This window comes from Oryctolagus cuniculus, chromosome 9 (assembly GCF_964237555.1).
Source record: "Oryctolagus cuniculus chromosome 9, mOryCun1.1, whole genome shotgun sequence".
NCBI lineage: Eukaryota > Metazoa > Chordata > Mammalia > Lagomorpha > Leporidae > Oryctolagus > Oryctolagus cuniculus.
In genome coordinates this window covers 124,371,708-124,394,512 of record NC_091440.1, presented here as the reverse complement: position 1 = coordinate 124,394,512, position 22,805 = coordinate 124,371,708, and the positions used below count along the sequence as shown (strand labels likewise).

At 43.7% G+C, this 22,805-nt stretch overlaps 1 long non-coding RNA gene across 1 annotated transcript; it reads right to left on the bottom strand.

The window, feature by feature from the left end:
* Nucleotides 1–5,140: 5,140 nt before the first annotated feature.
* On the bottom strand, nt 5,141–16,754 carry LOC138843887 (uncharacterized). Its single transcript, XR_011379038.1, has 2 exons — nt 10,426–16,754; nt 5,141–7,807 (listed from the first exon to the last, which is right to left on the bottom strand). It is a non-coding gene; the product is annotated as an uncharacterized lncRNA (long non-coding RNA).
* Between the last annotated feature and the right edge of the window lie 6,051 nt (nt 16,755–22,805).

The window sequence follows — 22,805 nt, the reverse complement described above, 5'->3', positions numbered from 1 at the left end:
CTCCACCTCAAAGTCTGCTTGAATGGTGTCAGGTTTCTGAAAATCTACCACCATGGGCTGAGATGCTGCCTCAAATCCTGATTCCAGTCTTGGCTGCTCCACTTCCAATCCAGCTCCCTGCTAATGTGCCTGGGAAAGCAGTAGAGGATGGCCCAAGTGCTTGAGCCCCTGCACCCACGTGGGAGACCCAGAAGAAGCTCCTGGCTCCTGGTTACATTATGGCCCAACCCCGGCCACTGTGGCCATTCGGAGAGTGAGCCAACAGATGGAAGATCTATATCTTCCTCTCTCTTTCTGTAACTCTGCCTTTCAAACAAATAAATAAAAAAAGAAAAGAAAAGAAACAAAGAAAGAAGGGCCAGCGCCGTGGCTCACTTGGCTAATCCTCCACCTACGGCACTGGCACCCTGGGTTCTAGTCCCAGTTGGGCCGCCGGGTACTAGTCCTGGTTGCTCCTCTTCCAGTCCAGCTTTCTGCTGTGGCCTGGGAGGGCAGCAGAGGATGGCCCAAGTGCTTGGTCCCTGCACCTGCATGGGAGACCAGGAGGAAGTACCCAGCTCCTGGCTTCGGATTGGCACAGCACCAGCTGTGGTGGCCATTAGGGGAGTGAACCAATGGAAGGAAGACCTTTCTCTCTGTCTGTCTCTCACTGTCTATAACTCTACCTGTCAAATAAAAATAAAAATAAATAAATAAATAAAAAGGAAAGAAAATCTACCACCTAGGAGAGTTTGAGGGTTCCTTTTATACCTTCTATCTGTTTTGGTGGGCATTTCTGTCCTTGCCTTATAATTACCCTATTCAATGATCCCAAGTGCAAGTCATAACCCTGTCTGCTTTTCTTACTTATTTTTAGTATTTTAATTTTATTTCAAATGTAGAGAGACAAAGAGAGAGAGAGAGAGCGAGAGAGAGAGAGAGAGCCAAAGACTGAGCGTGAGAGATCTTTCATCCACCAGTTCACTCCCAACAGCTGGGGCTAGACCAGGCAGATGCCAGACACCAGAAACTCAATCCAGCTCTCCCATGTCGGGGGCAGGGACCCAGCCACAGGAGTCCTCATGGCTGCCTCCCAGGACGCACTTAGCACAACGCTGAAATGGGAAGTAGAGCCATGGCTTGAACTCAGACACTTTGATATGGGATGTGGGTGTCCCAAGCCACATCTTAACAGCTACACCAAATGCCCACCCCTAAATCCTGAGTTTATAGTCTTAGGAACATTCCTTAAACATTCTAACTGTTAATTTACTCATCTATGATGGCAGTAAATTAGAAGGGTCTATTGTCAAAGGATAAATTTTATCAAAAAATTTTTTCTTCTAATTGGAAAGAAGACCAATATTTTACACTGAATAGAAACACTTATGGTTTAGGGAGGAATTCTATCTTGAAAACTAAGGCTTAACATTATGAAAATACTTTTTTTTTAACATTTAAGTTATAGTTGTGACCATGCAGTACTTAAACTGAAAAAAGACTGAATCACATCAATAATTGTTTTTAGCAAAATTTTTCTGATATGAGTATATGATTTTATGAGTTGAAATCCCTCTAGGGGCTGGTGCTGTGGTGCAGTAGGTTAATCCTCTGCCTGCGGCGCCAGCATCCCATATGGGCACAGGTTCTAGTCAACTGCTCCTCTTCCCATCCAGCTCTCTGCTGTGGCCTGGGAAAGCAGTGGAAGATGGCCTGGGTGCTTGGGCTCTTGTACCCATGCAAGGCAACCTGAAGGAGGCTCCTTGTTCCTGGCTTCACACTGGCTCAGCAACAGCCATTGTGGCCTTTTGGGGAGTGAACCAGCAGATGGAAGACTTTTTGTCTCTCCCTCGCACTGTCTATAATTCTGCCTCTCAAATAAATAAATAAAATCTTTAAAAGGAAAGAAAGAAATCCCTCTATTCACATTTGGCATTACAGCACAATCATACAGAGGTCGCTCTTGAAAAATTATGTTTCCTAAGATCTTTGGCTATTAACAGTTTTCTATATTAAAACTGTATTATTCTATATTTATAATATATAATATTTATATAATATTTGTAAATATATTTATAAATATAAATAATGCTTAATGCTATAATGAGTACTCAAACAGTATATTTCACTTTGTGTTTCTATGGGGGTGCAAACTGTTGAAATCTTTACTTAATGTATACTAAACTGATCTTCTGTTAAAAAAAAAAAAAAGAAGAAATTAGCAATTCCCAACTTGACTCTCACTGGGATTAAACATGACAATAGGTCTGATCTGATTTCATCATCATTTAAAAAAAAATCATCTATTATTTTTCACTTTATGTTTCCGTGTGGGAGCAAACTGTTGAAATCCTTACTTAATGTATACTAAGCTGATCTTCTGTATATTAAGATAATCGAAAATGAATCTTGATGTGAATGGAAGGGGAGAGGGAGTGGGAAAGGGGAGGGTTGTGGGTGGGAGGGACGGTATGGGGGGGAAGCCATTGTAATCCATAAGTCGTACTTTGGAAATTTATATTCATTAAATAAAAGATAAAAAAACTGTATTATTCTATATTTATAATACATAATATTTATATAATATTTGTAAATATATTTATAAATATAAATATGAATATATAATATTTCTATATTAAAACTATTATTTGCAACAGTTTTCACTGTCTTAAGTCAGCTGGACTTCCTTCTCTGTTCTCCAATAAGAGAAACTGAACTTTGGGGCAAATTCCTAGAAGTGAGGCAAAGGCAGTACACATTTTACATTCCCAAATCTGTGACCAAACTACCACCGGTGTTGCTCTAATTTCTATGCCACCAGGCAGCAGTGTGCGAAAATTCATGTTTGTTCACAGTCTGGTTGGGCCACATCTTTAATCCTGCCAAAGGAAGACGAAGATCTTGATGTGAGAGTGAGGGGCAGACCCAAGTGTTAAGCAGAAGGGAAGCCTGTGTGTAGTTCATCACATAGGTCAACAGGTTAGTGATTATTTCCATGTTGTTGTGACTTTCATTTCCTTGCACAGACCTGTGAGAGCAGGAACTCGGACCACAAGTACCCAGATGAAGAGGACTCTCTCTCTCTGTCCATCTGATGGAGTCACTGTGAGAGCTAAATGAGTTAAGGTCTGTGTAAAATGACTTCACAGTCCAAGTTCTTCCTGGCAGCTCTGGGGCTAAGGCTGAGGACAAGGCCGCGTAGGGAAGTAGTTCCATAAAACTGGAGAGCCCTCATAGGCTCTGGAGCAGGCAAAATCACTCCTAGTGTTGGCTGTTGCTGAGCTGATCATGTTCGTTTTGCTGAATGATTTTTATAAACCGACAGAGAGGGATTGTGACAGAGAAGGGACAGGACTTTCCAAGGTCAGCTACAGCGACAGCCTCCCCAGGAGTCGGGTTGTTGCTTTCAGACGGTTAGCCTCTTGTATTTTATGCTGATTTGGTTTCCTGGAGAAAGTAATGCCTATAGGGCTTTCCACGAACTGATTTTGATTTTCCTGTCATTGGACCACACACAGCCTTCTGAACAAGGTCAAGTCAACATATCTTCATGAAAGACCAATAGGAAACTACTGCAGGTCTGCGGTAGAGTTTGTAGAGGGTTCACGTGGTCAAGTTTGCATTTAAAAAAATAGTTGGACACTAGTTTTGGAGACCCACTAGAAGGGGAGCCAGAGTGGATATTAATGATCCAGTAGGAGGCTGGGACTTGTATTTCTAAGAATTAAATTGTGAATTATAAACTATTTCATCTCAGGAAGAAGAAATGAGTATCTGGCTTAACTGTTGGTCTCACCAGGGCTAAGTGATAGAAATAAGATCAGATCATGACAAATTAAATAAATCAGAAACAGATAAATCATCTTAGTCATCAAGTGAAGTCCTGATTTGACTTCCTATGTAGATTCTTCTTACGGAGGAAAAGTATGTCAATCATTGTGTGTTCTTTTCTCAGTTAGGTTATCCTTACTCTACACTGGTTTCTCTGATTGTGGTCACTTCTGATAAAGTTAAATTTCTGGATATGCAAACCTAAGCCCCAAGGTCTGGCTGTTGTGAGCAATCCAGACACTAGCTCTGGAGGTGTTGCTGTCTGAGCGCAGCAGTTCCTATAGGAATCACGATGCACTGATTTTATAATAGGACTATGCATATGCATGCTACCTTAATGATTTTTAATACATTCAAGATGATTATAAATAGACCTGCTTCAGGGCCTGGAATGCTTATTAAAAGACCCATCAGATATGTAAAACAGCCCAGTCCTAGCTCAGTTTTCCGGGAGAAAGAATCTGAAATGCTCAGATTAACACGCAGGAGATTGACTTGGGAGTGCTCCCTGGAATAACCTAAAAGAGAGAGAGAAGATGGCAGGATTAGGCAGAGGGAAAGGCTGAACTGCAATGCAGCTGCCCAGCCTGTCTCACAAGGAGTGCTGGGGTCAGGAAGACCCTTCAGAGTTGTCCCAGCTGAGGCACTGGGCTGTCCCTCTCAGCCCTGAGTTCAACCAGCTCTGGGGTGTGGGAAAGACAGCTCACTTGGCTGAGGGCAATACCTGCAGAGGGACTTGGACGTGGATTCTTGGAAACCCACTGTATTTGTCAGCTTTTTGATACAATAACTAAATACCTAAGAGAATGTACATATGAACAAGGGAGGTTTAGTTTGGCGTATGGTTCTGGAGGTTCCCAGTCCAAGATTGAGCAGCCCATAGCTTCAACACTTGCTCTTTTATCCTAGACTTTTCATATTGCATGTACCAAGAAAACACTCATCTCTTTAAAAAGCTTCCATTTCCTCCTGATGTGATACTCTGAGGTCGCATCTCTTCTCTGGTGCTCTCCTTACTACCCTCAATCTAATTATGAAAAAGCAGACAAACACAAAGTGATAGTAAGTTTTTTTTTTTTGTTTTTTTTTGTTTTTTTTTTTTTTTTTACAGGCAGAGTGGACAGTGAGAGAGAGAGACAGAGAGAAAGGTCTTCCTTTGCCGTTGGTTCACCCTCCAATGGCCGCCGTGGCCGGTGCGCTGCGGCCGGCGCACCGCGCCTATCTGAAGGCAGGAGCCAGGTAATTATCCTGGTCTCCCATGGGGTGCAGGGCCCAAGCACTTGGGCCTGTTAGAGTCGACTGCCCGAAAAACGTCACCAAGAGACATCTCTTATGCAAACAGCAAGGGGAAGCTTTATTGATTATCCAGCATGCTGGGGCTGTCTGACCATACATGAACAGAGCAGCCCCGAATAACCAAAGGTTAGGGTTTATAAAGGCAAAAACCGCAAAACCGGGAAGGGGGGAATACATGGTTGCTATGCACGGTTGCTATACACAGTTGCTAAAATCAAAAGAGAGTACATAAAATCAAAAGAGAGTATATGGTTACTGGGGTCAACATAACCTAAAACCTAAGTGAAATTAATATTTATCATAATCTTGACAATACCAGTTACAATATTACAATCAGCAATTAGGACTTGACATTAATGTAAGACACAGACAAATCACATCTTCATTATTAGCCCAGGTAACCCAGGTGTAACCTTTCTACTTTTAAGCTTGAGCAATCATGCTAGGGGGTTTTTGTGTGTTGCCAAGGGTGATGTAGTGCACTGCTATTGTCCGACTATTTGAGATCATAGTTTCAGACCAGAGTCTCACGGTGGGGGGTGCTTTCTCAGAATGGAGTCTCAAGTGCTCCAAAATGGAGTCCCTACTGTCAAGGTGCTACTTCACTCTGTCTTATTTTTACAGCTGTACCAGGAAGGTTTAAACCTGTAAGCTTAAGCTTAACTTTTTACACCCGCACATATACAATTTTAACTCTTCATTCCCCACTCCTTGTTGTGAGGATCTCTAATCTTAGAGATTATTTGTGTTTTTTAATGTGACATATTGTTGTCTTATGATCATGAGTTTAACATTTTTAATTTGTTTCTGCACGAAGGTGATGAGTCTATTTAACACACAAGGTCTTATGGTTACAATTAGGAGTAGAACAATTAAGGGTCCTGCTAGGGCTGACAGTAGAGTAGTAAGTCATGGGGACTGGCCGAACCATGACTCAAACCATTTTTGTTGAGTTTCCCTCTCCCGTTGCTATTTTTTTTTTTAAGTTGTTTTCTGAGTTTGGCCATGGAGTTTTTAACCACCTGGGTTCAGTCAGCATAAAAATAGCATTTTTCCTTTAGGGCCTTACATAACACCCCCCCACCCCACGAAAATGAGATCCAACCCCCGCCTGTTCTGTAATACTGAAATGCAGATACTGGGCTGCATCTGGGAGATTGTGGAAGATTTGTCAGGCAGAAGGATCTCCACCTGGCAGGTTATCAGGTAGAAGGGGGCAGGGCAGGATGCAAAGGCCGGGCTGCCCATGAAACATTGTCAGGATGACTGAGATGCAGATGCATATGCTGGACACATTAGGCCTTTATGTCACACACACATAAGCTCATAACTGACTTTCTGCCTAATATTTTTTTTTCTTAAGAGGTAATACCCAAAATTCTTCTTTGGGATTATGGATGGAGTTCCGTCTTCTGTAACTTCTTCGAAGCTGGCATGTGGGCGTCGAGGGGGATTTGGGTATTTCCTCTTGCTACCTGTCTTATGGTGTGCAACAGTGGCCTTGGAAAGACTGTACTGCTTGGTCCAGAGGGCTGTTCAGGTAGTCCAGTGGAATGGGCTGGAAGCCTTGTCTGACGACCATTTGGAGTTAACAGCTTTTAGTCTGTTAGAGACAAAACAAATAAGGGCATTAAAAACACACGGTGTAAGGAGAAGCATCTATAGTTTCAGTACAGGAGTGGAGGGGACCACTTCCCCCTGGACTATTGGATAGACTTTTAAGGCCTGGCAGGGTGTGTGAGGCCCAGACCTATCCATGGGGTGCTGTTAAGAAAATTGTAAGAGATGCAAATCTCCTTTAAGGGAGGCACCCTGTTGACTCGCATTACATGGCTGGACTAGGAGAGTTAAATAGGAGGCTGATAGAAATAGGCAATTTACGTTTTACTGACCCTAGGCCATCCCCAATAGCAGTGGCTGGAGCTGGAAGCCGGGCAGAGGCTGGGCAGAGCCAAAGGCTTTTTGGCTCGGGGCCACAGGGTCTGTAGTTCTGAACCAGGAGTCCTTCGACACCCAGGGCAGTTCCGTGTCCAGTGGCCGTGCTCTTGGCAGGGCTGACAGAAGGCATTTGCTGTTACGACAGCTGCTTGCCCAACGCCCTGGCTCCTTATATCAGCAACAGGTGCACAGGTTTGGGGTGCACTGGCCTTACTGGGTCTCCTTGACGGCAGATCACCGTGTAAAGCAGCCATTGATTGGCCTGTTGCCCATCCATACATTGCTCCTGCTGCTAGCTTGCTCCTCATTCCACTGGTCTCTAATAAAGTGGACCATGGAGGCAGCCTCTATGATGCCAGTCAAGGGGGGTGCCCAACCCAACCCTGATTTTTGGAGATTTTTTTAATATCAGGGTGAGCTAGAAAAATTATGGTCATGGGCAAATTCTGACACTTAGTATTTTCCTGCGAGTTAAGACCGTGCCCATGAGGAGAACTATGACCCTTTAGGTAAGATCAACTGTGGTGACCTGTTTGCATACTTTGAGGTCATTAGTGTAACTTTTTACACCGAAAAATTTATCTAGTTGTCACATTATTTTACAGTTTAACCCCCTTTTTTTATTATTATTATTATGTTGTTTGGGGCCCTATACTGTGGCCAGGCATTATTACAGAAAAGGTCAGTCATCCCTTACATAAGGTCTGGGGATCAAACCGTACGTCACAGTGGAGAGTCCTGCAGAACAGTAGTAACTTCCCTTCTGGAAGAAAAAAAAGAGGAGAAGTGAGGCAGCGAGTTGGGTCTCTAGCCTGACTTTTTGGGCTTTTAGATTTAACTGGCAGTTTAACCAGTGTTTACTGTGTAGCCTGACTTAGAGGAGAAATTGTGGCAGAGGTCTCTGCCATTCTTTGGCTTCCGGGTATTTACCGTGTAGCCTGTAGACACGAGAGCTTTCTTGGGTTTCTGGAACCCAGTTTTCTAGCATCTGCCACATAACCATAACTTAACAGAGACAGTAGAGTACACAATGGATTAACATGAATTTTATGTCTCTTGTTGTCGAATAAACCAGAAATAATAAAAAAAAAACCTGTATATAAGAGTTTACATAATTTAGGATTATTTAACAGAGTCAAAAAAAAAGAGCTTACAGGACCTAACTCTAGAAATGGCAGAGTAACCGAATAAGCAGACACTGTTAAAACAGACGTTACAGTTTTTGCAGAAACAGATTCCAAGATTTATGATTTAGACCATTTTTAGATATTTACTAATATTAGTACACTTTTTTTTTTAAACTTTATTGTTATAATAGAAGATTAGACTTTAACTTTAGGTCAGTGTAATTTTAGCATTAGCACTTAACTCTGTAAATAATATTTTAAAATTATAAACATTTTAAAACTTTTTATGACTTGTTTACACCTTTTGAAACTTTATACTTATAGTTATTTTTACATAGCCTTGAATTGTCATGTATGGCTAACCTATGAGAATACATGTTAACAAACTCAAACAGTTTTTTTTTTATTGAATTTGAGATGTTAAAAGTATATATAATATATTTTTCCAAGTTTTACTTAGCACTGATGCCTAGATGACTTAAGACATTGAGTTATTAATGAATACCACACCATTATCTGAAATGAAAGTTAAAATTACATTTTTATGTTTTTAAGTAACACAAGGATAACACCTCCTGGACAGCAAACATTAGTGTATGTTTACAACTTTGAAAAGATCTTCCTCATTAAGAGAAACAAGTTTAAAGCATATTAAAGACATGTAAAACTGAGCAAGCAAGCCACTGAGCAAACCGAAGGGCATTTGCATTACCTCAATTTTCTGAACCAATCTGTATTGGCTTTCTTTAGTTAACAACATAAAGGCTTGTATACACAGAATTTACTCTTATTTTTATAAGACCGCTTTAGCTGGAAAGCAAAAACATAAATACAGCATAGGTCTGACACTATTTATAACATTTTAATATATTTTATATAATCTGAATTGACCCAAGCAGCTGTTACTTTAACAAATTTAGAGTCTCATCCTTTGAGAGTTCCAGGGATCCGACTGGAAGCCCAAAGTTGGAAGACTCGGTTTAGAATTTAAGCTGTCAGAGAGTCAAACCATTTAGCCAAAATTAGTACATTTCTGATCAGTTGGGTAATTACTTAGACATTAAAAACAGATAAACAATGTAAACAAACTTCGCGCTGTAGTTTTTCCAATCAAGACTCATAATGGCAATAGAAAAACGCGAAACCTTCAAGACAGGTGAACGCTCTCAGATGAGTCAGGGACAGCAGCACAGAAAAGAGCTGATTATCAGCATATGAACCCATTGTTTAGGTTTTTATTAGCTGCAAAGAGAATAACCCATCAGCTTGGAAAGGGTTAATGGCTTAAGGTTCTGGCTCCCTTAGGTAAGGTCAGCAGTGGTATTGAATTGGAAATTCCTCCAGGAGAGGAAAAAGAAGCAGCCCTGGGGTGGGGGCTCTGCCTAGAGATATTTGGAGTGCAGAGAAAGGCTGTGGTCCCCCATTTACAGGGAAGACTGCGCACACCGGGGCCTGGCAGGACTAGCCGTGGGGTGTTGGGAACCTTCTATAATTTAACCAAAGCCAGATTAATTAGGACTACTGCAGACACTCAGTCAATTACAACAGATAGTTAACTTTAGCTCTTTTCCAGATTTAGTCCTCAGGCAATCAAAGCTTAGCAACAGTAATAGTTTACAAAAAACTTTTAAGACGCACCAGAGCTACCATAAGCTGCAAAGACGGAAAACTTTTTACCCGGTTGGAAAGGGTTAACAGGTAACAGGTAACAGCTTTTCCCCAGGTGGAGAGACCTGTGGAATTTCCCTCTCCCTTTCTCCTCGCCAGTGGTATAGGAATGGAGATGAGGAGAGCAAAAGAGTGGGGGAGGGAGCCCCCGGGAGGAGGAGGAAGGCAGAAAGCAATGAAGCTCCTCATGTCTGGGGGCTGAGTGGGGTTTGAAATCTCCTATCACTCAAGGTTACCCACTACCTAGTTGTCTGAGTTTACCTGGAGGGCCAATATTAGCCTCAACCGAAGCTAAGCCCTGCTCGCGTAGCAGTAGGCAGCGTGACCAGGCGTCCCTCCGAGAGAGAGACCTGGTCCTCGGGTCGCAGTCCGGCCGCCGGGAAGCCAAAGCGAGCTCAGGGGGTCTCCAGGCTCTCAGCCAACTGCCCTTCCTAATTTCCCTCCCATTCCTTACAATCCCTCTGGAGTTTCGGCCGTAGCTAAGCCGTGGCCGGGGGGACTCCGCGTTCTCGGAGAGCTGTGGGGTGCCGGACACTCAACGGTCACTCCCACAGATCCGGTCCCGCTTGAGGGAAGGAATACTGACCTCCGATGTTTTCTCAAAATCCCGGTCTGGGTGCCCATGACGGCCAGGCAGGAGAACGGCCTCTTTCACTTGGCGAATGAGTGGTAAATGGAGAGCCCTCCGGGGGGCCATTCAGAGGCACAGAAAGACTGCCACTTTACCTTCTTGACTGACAAAGAAAGGTTATGTGCCCGGTCGCTTACCTCCTACCAATGATTCAAAGTTAGAGACAAAGGTGTAGACACAGTCTGGCCCATGTTAGCAGACATCACAATGTACACGAACAGACAAACAGTGTAGAGAATCAGCACACAACAACCACACAAAGTGTCCATAAAGGAATTGAGATAAACTACTGGTCGCGATGATGCTGGCAATACAAACACAGACTCTGGAACCGCCTCAGAGCCCTGTGAGGATGCCGGTAATACAAATGCAAGCTCCGGAACCACTTCAGAACCTACAAATGCAGACTCCAGAACCACTTCAGAGTCACGACAATGCTGGCAATACAAATGCAGATTCCAAATCTACCAAATGGGAGCCATCACAGCACCCCATACAATGCTAAATGACAAGAGAACACAATCAACAAACAACAAGACAACCAACAAAGCACCTTACAACTACAAAAGACTAATAATAAGAAGGCCTTACCGGCCACCCCGTCTGTGCTGGGAATGCAGACTCCACGCCTGCCCCGTCGGAAGTATCTGGGCGTCCCCAGCCTTCCTTTGTCCTCCTGAGGCGTCCCTCAGGGCCGTAGCCTGTGGCCCCCGGGCACGTCTGCCGGCCACAGCCAGGAAGGGCTCACGCCCTGTCCCAGCAGCTACTACACCAGCACAGTTCCCAAAACCCTAGAGCGCTCACAAACTACCAAAATCCAGAATGAAGAGACACAAACCACAAATAAGCCGGCCGACAACACGAATAGGCGCCTGCACTTACCCCGAGAGATATCCGTTGGAGACGTCTGCAGGCAGCAGTCAGATCTCGCTGGGGCCTCCAAATGTTAGAGTCGACTGCCCGAAAAACGTCACCAAGAGACATCTCTTATGCAAACAGCAAGGGGAAGCTTTATTGATTATCCAGCATGCTGGGGCTGTCTGACCATACATGAACAGAGCAGCCCCGAATAACCAAAGGTTAGGGTTTATAAAGGCAAAAACCGCAAAACCGGGAAGGGGGGAATACATGGTTGCTATGCACGGTTGCTATACACAGTTGCTAAAATCAAAAGAGAGTACATAAAATCAAAAGAGAGTATATGGTTACTGGGGTCAACATAACCTAAAACCTAAGTGAAATTAATATTTATCATAATCTTGACAATACCAGTTACAATATTACAATCAGCAATTAGGACTTGACATTAATGTAAGACACAGACAAATCACATCTTCATTATTAGCCCAGGTAACCCAGGTGTAACCTTTCTACTTTTAAGCTTGAGCAATCATGCTAGGGGGTTTTTGTGTGTTGCCAAGGGTGATGTAGTGCACTGCTATTGTCCGACTATTTGAGATCATAGTTTCAGACCAGAGTCTCACGGTGGGGGGTGCTTTCTCAGAATGGAGTCTCAAGTGCTCCAAAATGGAGTCCCTACTGTCAAGGTGCTACTTCACTCTGTCTTATTTTTACAGCTGTACCAGGAAGGTTTAAACCTGTAAGCTTAAGCTTAACTTTTTACACCCGCACATATACAATTTTAACTCTTCAGGCCATCCTCCACTGCACTCCCTGGCCACAGCAGAGAGCTGGCCTGGAAGAGGGGCAACCGGGACAGAATCCGGTGCCCCGACCGGGACTAGAACCCGGTGTGCCGGTGCCGCAAGGCGGAGGATTAGCCTAGTGAGCCACGGCGCCAGCCGATAGTAAGTTTTTACAAATGAACTGGCCCATACCATAAAAGTGTAAATGTCAGGAAAAACTGAATAACTGATCTTGATTTTATTTTATTTATTTGAAAGGCAGAGTGAGAGAGAGAGACAGAGATAGAGAGATAAGATCTTTCACTTGCTGGTTCACTCTATAAAAGGCCACAAGGGCTGAGTCTTTGCCAGGCCAAAACCAGGAGACTGGAACTCCATCCGGGTCTCCCACATGGGTGGCAGAGACCCAGCTACTTGGACCTTACCTGCTGCTTTTCCAGGCACATTCACAGGGAGCTGGATCTGAAGTGTAGCAGCTGGGACTCCAACTGGCACTCAGACATGAGATACTAGCGTTGTAAGTGACGGCTTAACCAGCTGTACCACAACACCAGCCTCCATTCTGATTTTAAAATATCTAAAGTGATAAGGCACCTAAATGCAACATTAAATCCCAAACCATAATCTATTATTATTTACTCTAAAGAAACTTACTGGGACAATTGGAAAAATATGATTAAGAACTATAAATTAGATAATATTAATATAAATGTTCTGGCTTTAATTCACTTTTCTGTGGTTATATAAGAAAGTATCCTTGCTTTTAAGAAATACACTTGCATTTAAAAAATACATTTAAATACTGCTATTTAATTTTTAGTACTATTTAATTTAATGTCAAATATTCCCATGAGACTATTTCCTCACAGGAAAAACTTCAGATCTATGAATGGAGCACATAGTATTTTCAGCAATTAATTTTCAGGATTAATTACATGTCACAGAAAAATGTTTACCTAGAATGCCTACAAGAACATGATCCTATTTTCTTTTTTATTTTACTTTTTAAAAAAAGGATTTATTTATTTATTTGAAAGGACAGAGTTACACAGAGGCAGAGAGAGAGAGAGAGAGAGAGAGAGAGTGAGAGGTCTTCCATCTGCTGGTTCACTCCCTAAATGGCCACAATGGTCAGAGCTGGGCCAATTTGAAGCCAGGAGCCAGGAGCCTCCTCCAGGTCTCCCATGTGGGTGCAGGGCCCCAAGCACTTAGGCCATCTTCCACTGCTTTCCCAGGCCACAGCAGAGAGCTAGATGGGAAGAGGAGCAGCTGGGACTAGAACTGGCATCCATATGGGATGCCTGCGCTGCAGGCCAGGGCTTTAACCTGCTGCGCCACAGCACTGGCCCCCTAGTAGTCTATTTTAAAGATGATTCGATGGCCTGGTGTTGGACACAATGGTTAAAATACTGCTCAGGTTCAAGTCCCAGCTCCGCCTCCATCTTCCTGCTAATGCACACCCTCAGAGACAGCAGTTACGGCTCAAGAACTTGGGCCCCTGCCACCCATCTGGGAGACACCCATCTGGATCCGGATGGAGTTCCTGGCTCCGCTTTGGCCTAGGCCAGCCCCAGCTGCTGCTGGTATGTTAGTTACCAGCTGGAGAATATCATCTCTCCTGCTCTTGCTGCCTTTAAAATGAATAAACTAAGACAAAAAAAAAAAGACTATTCTAGTAAAGAAACATGGAAAGAATAGATAAACAGACACATGCATACACAGATACACCTATATAAGAATATATAACTTACATAGGGTATGAAATAAATTAAAAAACAATTTAAGCAATCAAACTAGGAATAATTAACTATATTTAATACCTCTAACTATTTTAATACCCAATTAACTATTTTAATACCTCTACATACCTTTTTTTTAAAAAAAAATATTTATTTATCTATTTGAAAGGAGGAGTTACAGAGAGGCAGAGGCAGAGAGGTCTTCTATCCGCTGGTTTATTCCCCAGATGGCCACAATGACTGGAGCTGAGAGCTCTGAAGCCAGGAGCCAGGAGCTTCTTCCAGGTCTCTCACAAGGACTTGGGCCATCTTCTACTGCTTTCACAGGCCATAGCAGAGAGCTGAATTGGAAGTGGAGCAGCCGAGACCCGAAGCAGTGCCCATATGGGATGCCAACACTGCAGGTGGTGGCTTTATCCACTATGCACAACGTTGGCTCCTACATAACTTTTTTTTTTTTTTTGATAGGCAGAGTGGACAGTGAGAGAGAGAGACAGAGAGAAAGGTCTTCCTTTGCCATTGGTTCACCCTCCAATGGCCGCTGCGGCCAGTGCGCTACGGCCAGCGCACCGCGCTGATCCGATGGCAGGAGCCAGGTACTTATCCTGGTCTCCCATGGGGTGCAGGGCCCAAGTACTTGGGCCATACTCCACTGCACTCCCTGGCCACAGCAGAGAGCTGGCCTGGAAGAGGGCAACCGGGACAGAATCCGGCGCCCCAACCGGGACTAGAACCCGGTGTGCCGGCGCCGCAAGGCAGAGGATTAGTCTAGTGAGCCGCGGCACCGGCCAATAACTATTTTTAATACCTCTAGTTGTTGTACACATGTCTCTAGGGCAATCAACTCATGCTACTTGGCCTGAAATTTTGTTGGTTTTAGCACTGAAATTCTGTGTCCTAGGAATTCCCTCAATTTGAGGCAAACCATAACAGTTACCCTGATTATACCGTCTGTGTTTATTTCAAGTTACATTAATAAAACCTGATCAAAGTTAAAGGTTCTATTATTAAGCAATAAAGTATGTGCTTTGTTGTGCTGTGTTGGTGGACTTAAATTCTCACTTTTTACTGTAAAAGTGCAACTTACATCTGTTTTGGCATTCTCCATCCAATATTTTAACTTGACTTTTTCTAAGAAGTCAGTACATAAGTAGTGATACAAAAGGAATGACTTTTTTAAAAAAATATTTCATTTATTTATTTGAGAGGCTTAGTTACAGACAGAAAAAGGGAAAGATAAAGAGAAAGTTCTTCCATCCCCTGACTCACTCCCCAAAATAACAGCAACAGCTGGAGCTTGGCTGATCTGGGGCCAGGAGCCAGGAACTTCTTCTGGGTCTCCCATGTGGGTGCAGGGGTCCAAGCACTTGGACCATCTTCCAATGCCTTCCCAGGACATTAGCAAGGAGCTGGATCAGAAGAGGAGCAGCAGGGACATGAATATCCACCCATATGGGATGCTGGCTCCACAGGCAGCTTTACCCACCTCACCACAGTGCCAGCCGCAGGAATGATATTTTGTGCCTATCTTCTTGTGACCCAATCTGAAAATTCCTAACAGAAATAAAGCTACATAGGATGAAGGCTTGCCAGGAAAATGTTAAATGTCAGAAAACCATCTATAGGCCCCTTGGATGTGCTGTGAGGAACAACAGATTCTGTGGAAAAGACAAAAATACCATTTTTTAAACTGTATCACATGTGCAGAAGCACTGGGTCTAGCTGGCCAGAACTCTTCAGTGTTGTGCTGCCATGGCTTGGGAAGTTAAATGGAATACGTGGTTATTCAACCATGTGTATACAGAGCCATCACTCCCCTCTTCCACCCATGAGGCACATTTCAATACTAGACATGAAGATGATGAGACTGAAGAAATGCCAGAAATAGAATCAAAAAACTGATTGTTGGATTACTTAGAAGTAATCAGAAGCAAATGCATGAACTAATGAAATTCGTATATGACACAAAAGAAAAATTTTCCCATGAGATTGTGATCTTAAAGAGAAATCAAAATGAAATCTTGGAAATGAAGATTTCAATAGAACAAATGAAAAAATGCAATGGAAAGCTTTCACAACAGAATTGGTGAGGCAGAAGAAAGAATATCTGACTTAGAAGACAAAGCACAGGAAATTATACAGTCAGACCAAACACAACAAAAAGTCAGAAAACTCAAAAACACTGTTGGGAATCTACAGGATACTATCCAACAAGCCAACATAAGGAGTTCCTGAAGACATGGAAATAGAGAAAGGATTAGAAGGCCTTTTCAGTGAAATAGCAGAAAATTTTCACAATTTGGAGAAAGAAAGGGACATCCAAGTGGAGGAAGCACATAGAACTCCTAATAACATGACCAGAAAGGATCTTCACCAAGACACGTTGTAATCAAACTCTCCACAATAAAAAATAAAGAAAGGATTCTCAAATGTGCATAAGAGAAACACCAGATTACTTTCAGAGGATCTCCTATTAGACTCACAGTAGACTTCTATCACAAACCCTACAGGCTAGGAGAGAATGGTGAGAACTCTCAACCCAGAATACTATACCCTGCAAATCCCTCATTTATGAATGAAGGTAAAATAAAGACCTTCCATGGCAAACAGAAATTGAGATAATTTGTCACCACCCAACCAACCTTGCAGAAGATGTTTAAGGATGTGCTGACACAGAAACACAGAAATATGATCATCACTACAAAAGATGGTAAAGGAAGAATATCTCCCAGTGAAAGTACAAAGGAAATCCAAAGTAAAAAATAGGAATATTTATGGAAAAATGGCAGGGCAAAGCCATTACTTAACAATAGTCACCTTACATGTAAATGCCCTCGACTCTTCAGTTAAAAGACACAGGCTGGCTGAATGGATTCAAAAAAAAAAAAAAAAAAAAAAAAAAAAACACATCTATTTGCTGCTTACAAGAAACACATCTCACCAACAAAGATGCATGCAGACTGAAAGTGAAATGATGGAAAAAGATATTCCAAGCTAACAGAAACCAAAAAAGTTGATGTAGCCACACTAATGTCAGGCAAAATGGACTTTAACACAAAAACTGTTAAGAGAGACAAAGAAGGGCACTATGTAATGATTAAGGGATCAATTCAACAGGAAGATGTAACTTATAAATGTATATGAACCTAATTACAGGACACCTGGCTATTTAAAAGAAATGTTAAGGATGTGGGGAAGAAGGTACTAACTCACTCACTGTTGGTGGTAAAAACCACTATGGAAGACAGTATGGAGATATTTCTAAAATCTGAATACAGACCTGCCATATGACCCAGCCATCCCACTCCTAGGAATTTACACAAGGGAAATGAAATAAGCAAATAAAAGAGTTATCAGAACTTCCATGTTTATTGTAGCTCAATTCATAATAGGTAAGACATGGAATCAACCTAAACGCCCATCAGCTGAAGACTGGATAGAGAAATTATGCGATATATATACTCTATGGAATACTACACAGTGGTGAAAAACAATGAAATCTTGTCATTTGCAAATAATAGATGAATCTGGAAAACATCATACTTAGCGAAATATGCCAGTCCCAAAGAGACAAATACCGTATGTTCTCCCTGATCTGTGATAACAGAGAATCTAAAAGGAAATCTGTAGAAGTGAAATTGATACTCTTAGAAACAATGACTTGAACAGCCCTTGTCTTGACTATTGAGGAACAGGTGGTTTTTTTTTTTTTTTTTTTTTCCTTAATGCAGAATGGGACTGGGAATGGGAGAGGGAGAAAGAGCTGGGTGGGAGTGGGGGTGGGAGGGTGGGTATGCTGGGAAGAATCACTATATTCCTAAAATCGTAGTTATGAAATTTGTACTCATTAAATAAATGGCTTCTTTCGGAAAAAACAAATAATTTTTTTTTAAATATTTTTTTAAAAAAAGAACGTTAGGCAGTACTCGGAGGAAACTAGGCAAGGAGTTAGATGGAAATAGGTGAGTTGGAATTTTTGCCAGCCCTGAAGGGTAAATTTACCCCTTCATCTGTCAATCTGAGATACCCACCTTCCCAGGATGTCTCAACCAGGACCGGGAAGAAGGAGGAAGTATGATGGCCACATGGAAGTTAAACTCCACATAGAGGCACCATGAAAATCCCAGAAGGCTTCAGGCACCCTGAGACCCTGCCCCAACTTGTTAGTTGAATTAAGGCACCATACTGCCTACTTTATAGGAAGAGACTGACAGCAGGGGAGGGGCCATCTTTTGCCCTTGACCATGCTTGGGGAGGCTTCTGGATCTCTTGGCCACCTCTGTCCTCCTAGGCAACCGTCTGGCCCACTCATGACGGGTATCTCCTTATGTGGGGTGGCCCACAGTCATGCATGAATGTGTCTTCTCTCTCTCTCTCTTTTAAATCCTGCTCTCACGTGTGCACTACATATGGATGCCTCTGCTCTGAAGTCTTATTTCTGTGGGGACAAGAACCTGGAGCAAAGATGACATAGCAGGACTCCAGCAACTCACCATCTGCCCAGGCACCAGCCTCGAACAGCCTGTAGAGTCTTGGCTGCGGCTTCCCCAGGGGCACAGCAGTTCCTGTCTGTCTCAACATTCACAAGTCTAAACCAGGATGGACCAGGAATGCGTTCCAGGTTTGGCACAGGCTCGGTTATTTATTATCAGACTGAACAAAAACATGTTGTTGCTGGGGCTGCCGTGGAGCCCAGCCCCAGGGATCACTTTATTCACATTTATTTTTGTCCAGGGCTTGCTGGCCATGCCAGTGGACTTGGATCCCACAGGGTGGTCCCTGAACTAGGGCAGCCTCAAGGGCTTGGGAGGGGTTGTTTGTTCAGGCAGGAAACAGCTCCCAGAAACAGCCTGCTTTGGGAGTGGTTGCCTTGGGAGTCCTTTCAGTCCCCTCGGAATGGGGCCGCTGGCTGCCCAGCCTCCTCTGCTTTTTCCACAAGACTGTGTCTGCATTTGAGTGGAAATAACACGTGTACAAGTCGGGACTTGCCTGGTTCAAGAGAATTTCTGACCCGCAGACAATCGGTGTTGGGAGTTGATGAAATCAGAACCGTGGTCTTTCACAGGAGACTTCCAGGTTTTGCCTTGATACAGGAAGATGGTTTGCACAGGCATCATCTGTAGCTGCACTGACAGCTGGAAATCACAACATTCTAAAGTGCCTCTCTCCCCTCTCTCTGTGTACGTGAGAAAACTAAAAAATTAATAGCGAAACTGCAATTTGAAGAAGTTCATACGGATTACCTCACACACTATATTGGGTAGCTGAGTTTAAACTCCAGTGCGCTCATTTCCGGGCTGGTAGTTCAATTCCTCAAATACCATTTGCAGGCCGGCACCCCGGCTCACTAGGCTAATCCTCCGCCTTGCGGCGCCGGCACACCGGGTTCTAGTCCCGGTCGGGGCGCCGGATTCTGTTCCGGTTACCCCTCTTCCGGGCCAGCTCTCTGCTGTGGCCAGGGAGTGCAGTGGAGGATGGCCCAGGTGCTTGGGCCCTGCACCCCATGGGAGACCAGGAGAAGTACCTGGCTCCTGCCATCGGATCAGCGCGCCGGCCGCGGCAGCCATTGGAGGGTGAACCAACAGCGAAAAGGGAAGACCTTTCTCTCTGTCTCTCTCTCTCACTGTCCACTCTGCCTGTCAAAAAAAAAAAAAAAATACCATTTGCAACCAGAAGGCACTGGGGAGAGACTATAGGAGCCTTGATGGAAACCTGTTTTCTTAGCATGATATAATTACTATCTATAAAAGTACAATTTTTAAATATGTAAAATGTTAATAGTTCTGAAATCATTTAAAGAACTTCAAAATCTTAAGTGGTCTACACAGACACTTGTCACTGACATGCCCACTGAGACACCGTGCACAAGCAACCCACCTCATGAGTTGGTGAAGCCCTTTGCAATGGCATACGAGGGTGCTTGCAAAAGTCTGTGGATAACAGAACCAGAAGAGTTTATTCTGGTGCATAAAATTTGTGAAATCCATTTACAGAGGGGCCTCCAACAAATTCATGGAAATGCATATTTTGAAAAAGCTGTGGATGGATTTCAAAACTTTTTTGTATCAAAACAAAGCTGTAAAGCTTGTTTTTTTTTTTTTATTTTTATTTTTTTAATCTCAGAGATGAAAAGAGAGAGAGCTCCCATCTACTGGTTCACTCCCTAAATGCCTGTAACATCCAGGGCCAGACCAGGTGAAAGGCAGGAGCCAGGAAGTCGGACAGGGTCTCCCATGGGGACAGCAGGGACTCGAGCCCTTGAGCCACCACTGTTGCCTCCTCAGGTGTGCATAGCAGGAAGCTGGAGTCAGGAATGGAGCCAGACTGAAACACAAGCACTCTGATATGGGATGCAGGCCCCTTAGCCAAATGCCCATCCCTAAAATCATCTTTTGATTCTATTTTCCACAAACTTTTTGAACTACCCTCAAATGGCTGGTGGGGGTAAAGAAGCATTAAACATCTCCTTGTCTCCCTATTTCCACCCAAAAGGTCACACTTACATGCCTGAGTTGGTGACAGCAAAAGAAACTTGGAAGCATGGGACTTCCCAGTTAGCCCAGCGCATCTACTGCATTGTGGGCCCCATGGGTGCCAGATCCAGAGGCGCTGGGGACAGCAAGGAAGGAGGGGAGGGGACAGGAATGTGTGGGCATGGACAGATAGGACTGTGCTGAGCTAGGGAGGAGCCCATTCCTCTGTGACTAGGTCAGCCTGGGCAGTCTGTGGTCTAGGTTGTCAACCTATAGAAATACTAATATGGCATCAGAAACCAATAACATGAGCACGTGGAGAGAAACGCAGTGACGCTGCATGAAGGAGTGGTGGTAGGGATGCAGTGCAAGATGCCAAGGAAGGAAGCCAACTTTCCCTGACTGGGCAGAATCACTGGAAACCAGCCTCTGCTACTCGACACACATCCCTCTCTCACATACTTGCCGCTTAGACTTCTTTTTGTTAACAAAATTTTAGTAACCTTATTTATTTTCCTTTTTTTTTTTTTTTTTTTTTTTTTTTTTTGACAGGCAGAGTTAGACAGTGAGAGAGAGACAGAAACAGAGAAAAAGGTCTTCCTTCTGTTAGTTCACCCCCAAAATGGCTGCTACGGCCGGCGCGCTGCGCCGATCTGAAGCCAGGAGCCAGGTGCTTCTCCTGGTCTCCCATGGGGTGCAGGGCCCAAGCACTTGGGCCATCCTCCACTGCACTCCCGGGCCACAGCAGAAAGCTGGCCTGGAAGAGGAGCAACCGGGACAGAATCCGGCTCCCCAACCAAGACTAGAACCCGGAGTGCTCGCGCCACAGGCGGAGTATTAGCCTAGTGAGTTGTGGCGCCGGCCAGTAACTATTTCTTAGAGCAGTTTTTGGTTTACATTAATATTCAGGAGAAAGTACAGAGAAGTCCTGTGACATACGAGCACAATCTCCCCCACGACCAACATCTAGCTCCAGAGTGACACACTGTTACCATCCAGGAGCCTCCTGGGACACATCACTATAGCCCCAGCACTGTCATTTCTGTTAGGGTTCACTCTGGGCACAGTACCTTTCTGGGTTTTTGAGGGTGTGTGATGAAGCGTGTCCACCATCGTAGTATCGTGCAAATAAACTCACAGCCCTAAAAATCCTCTGTGCTCTGCCGAGGTGTCCCTTCCTCCTCCTAATCTCTGGCAACCGCCAATCTTTTCAGTGCCTCCTTAATTGTTTATTTCTCCAGGCTGCCCTACAGTTGGAACCATATCATACATAGCCTTTCAACCCGACTTCTTTCTCTTAATAATATAAGCTTTTAAGGCTCTTCCATGTCTTTTCATGGCTATATCGCTCCTTTCTTTGGTACTAATTGTACATTATCTGGATGTACCATACAGCATTTATCCATTCATGTACTGAAGAATATCTCGGATGCTTCCCAGTTTTAGCACCATGCCTAAAGGTGCCTAAACATCCAAGTGTGGGGTTTTCGCAAGGATGTAATTTTCAACTCATTTATGTAAGTATCAACAAGGCAGTTACAGAATCCTATGGTAAGAGCATGTTTAATTTTTTTTTTTTTTTTTTTTTTTTTGAGAGAAAGACTGAGGGTTAGGGGAGAGAAAGGCAGTGATCTCATCCACTAGCTCACTTCCCAAATGCCCACATAGCCAGAACTAAGCCAGACGAAAGCCAGGGGCCAGAAACTCAATCCATGCCTCCCACGTGGGTGGCAGGGACTCAGCTACTCAAGCCATCACCTACTGCCTCCCGGGTGCACACAAACAGGCAGCTGGAATTGGGAGCCCAGCTGGGACGAGAACTTAAGCACTCTGATACGAGATGTGGGCATCCCAACTGCTAGGCCAAATGCCCACCTACAGTGTGTTTAGCTTTGTGAGCAGCTGCCAAACTACCTTCCACAACAGCAGCTCCACTCTGTTTCCACTGGCAACCACCGAGAGTTCTGGCTACACCGCATCCCCAGCATTCAGCATTGGCAGCGAATTCGGGTCCAGCCATTCTGACAGGCATGCAGTGGCCTCTCATTAGGATGCAATCCCCTATGGACAAATGGCATTGAGCATCTTCTCACGTGCCTTTTGGGACAACAGTATGTCTTCTTCGGGGCGGGGAGGGATCTGTTAACATCTGTTGTCTATTTTTAAAATCAGGTTGTACATTTTCCAATTGTTGCATTTTGAGAGCTCTTTGGGTATCTTCAGTAACTGTCCTTTATCAGATACGTCTTTTGCAAATATTTCCTCCCATCTGTGGCTTGTCTTCTCATGCTCTTGCAAGAGTAGTTTTTAACTTTAATGAAGGCCAGGTTATTAACTACTAATTTTGTGGATCTTGACTTTGGTATTGTATTTTAGAAGTCACTGCTATACCCAAGGTCATTCAGATCTTTCTAAAATGTTACCTTCTGGGAGTTTCATGTTTTTCTTTTCTTTTTTTTTTTTTTTTTTTTTTTTTT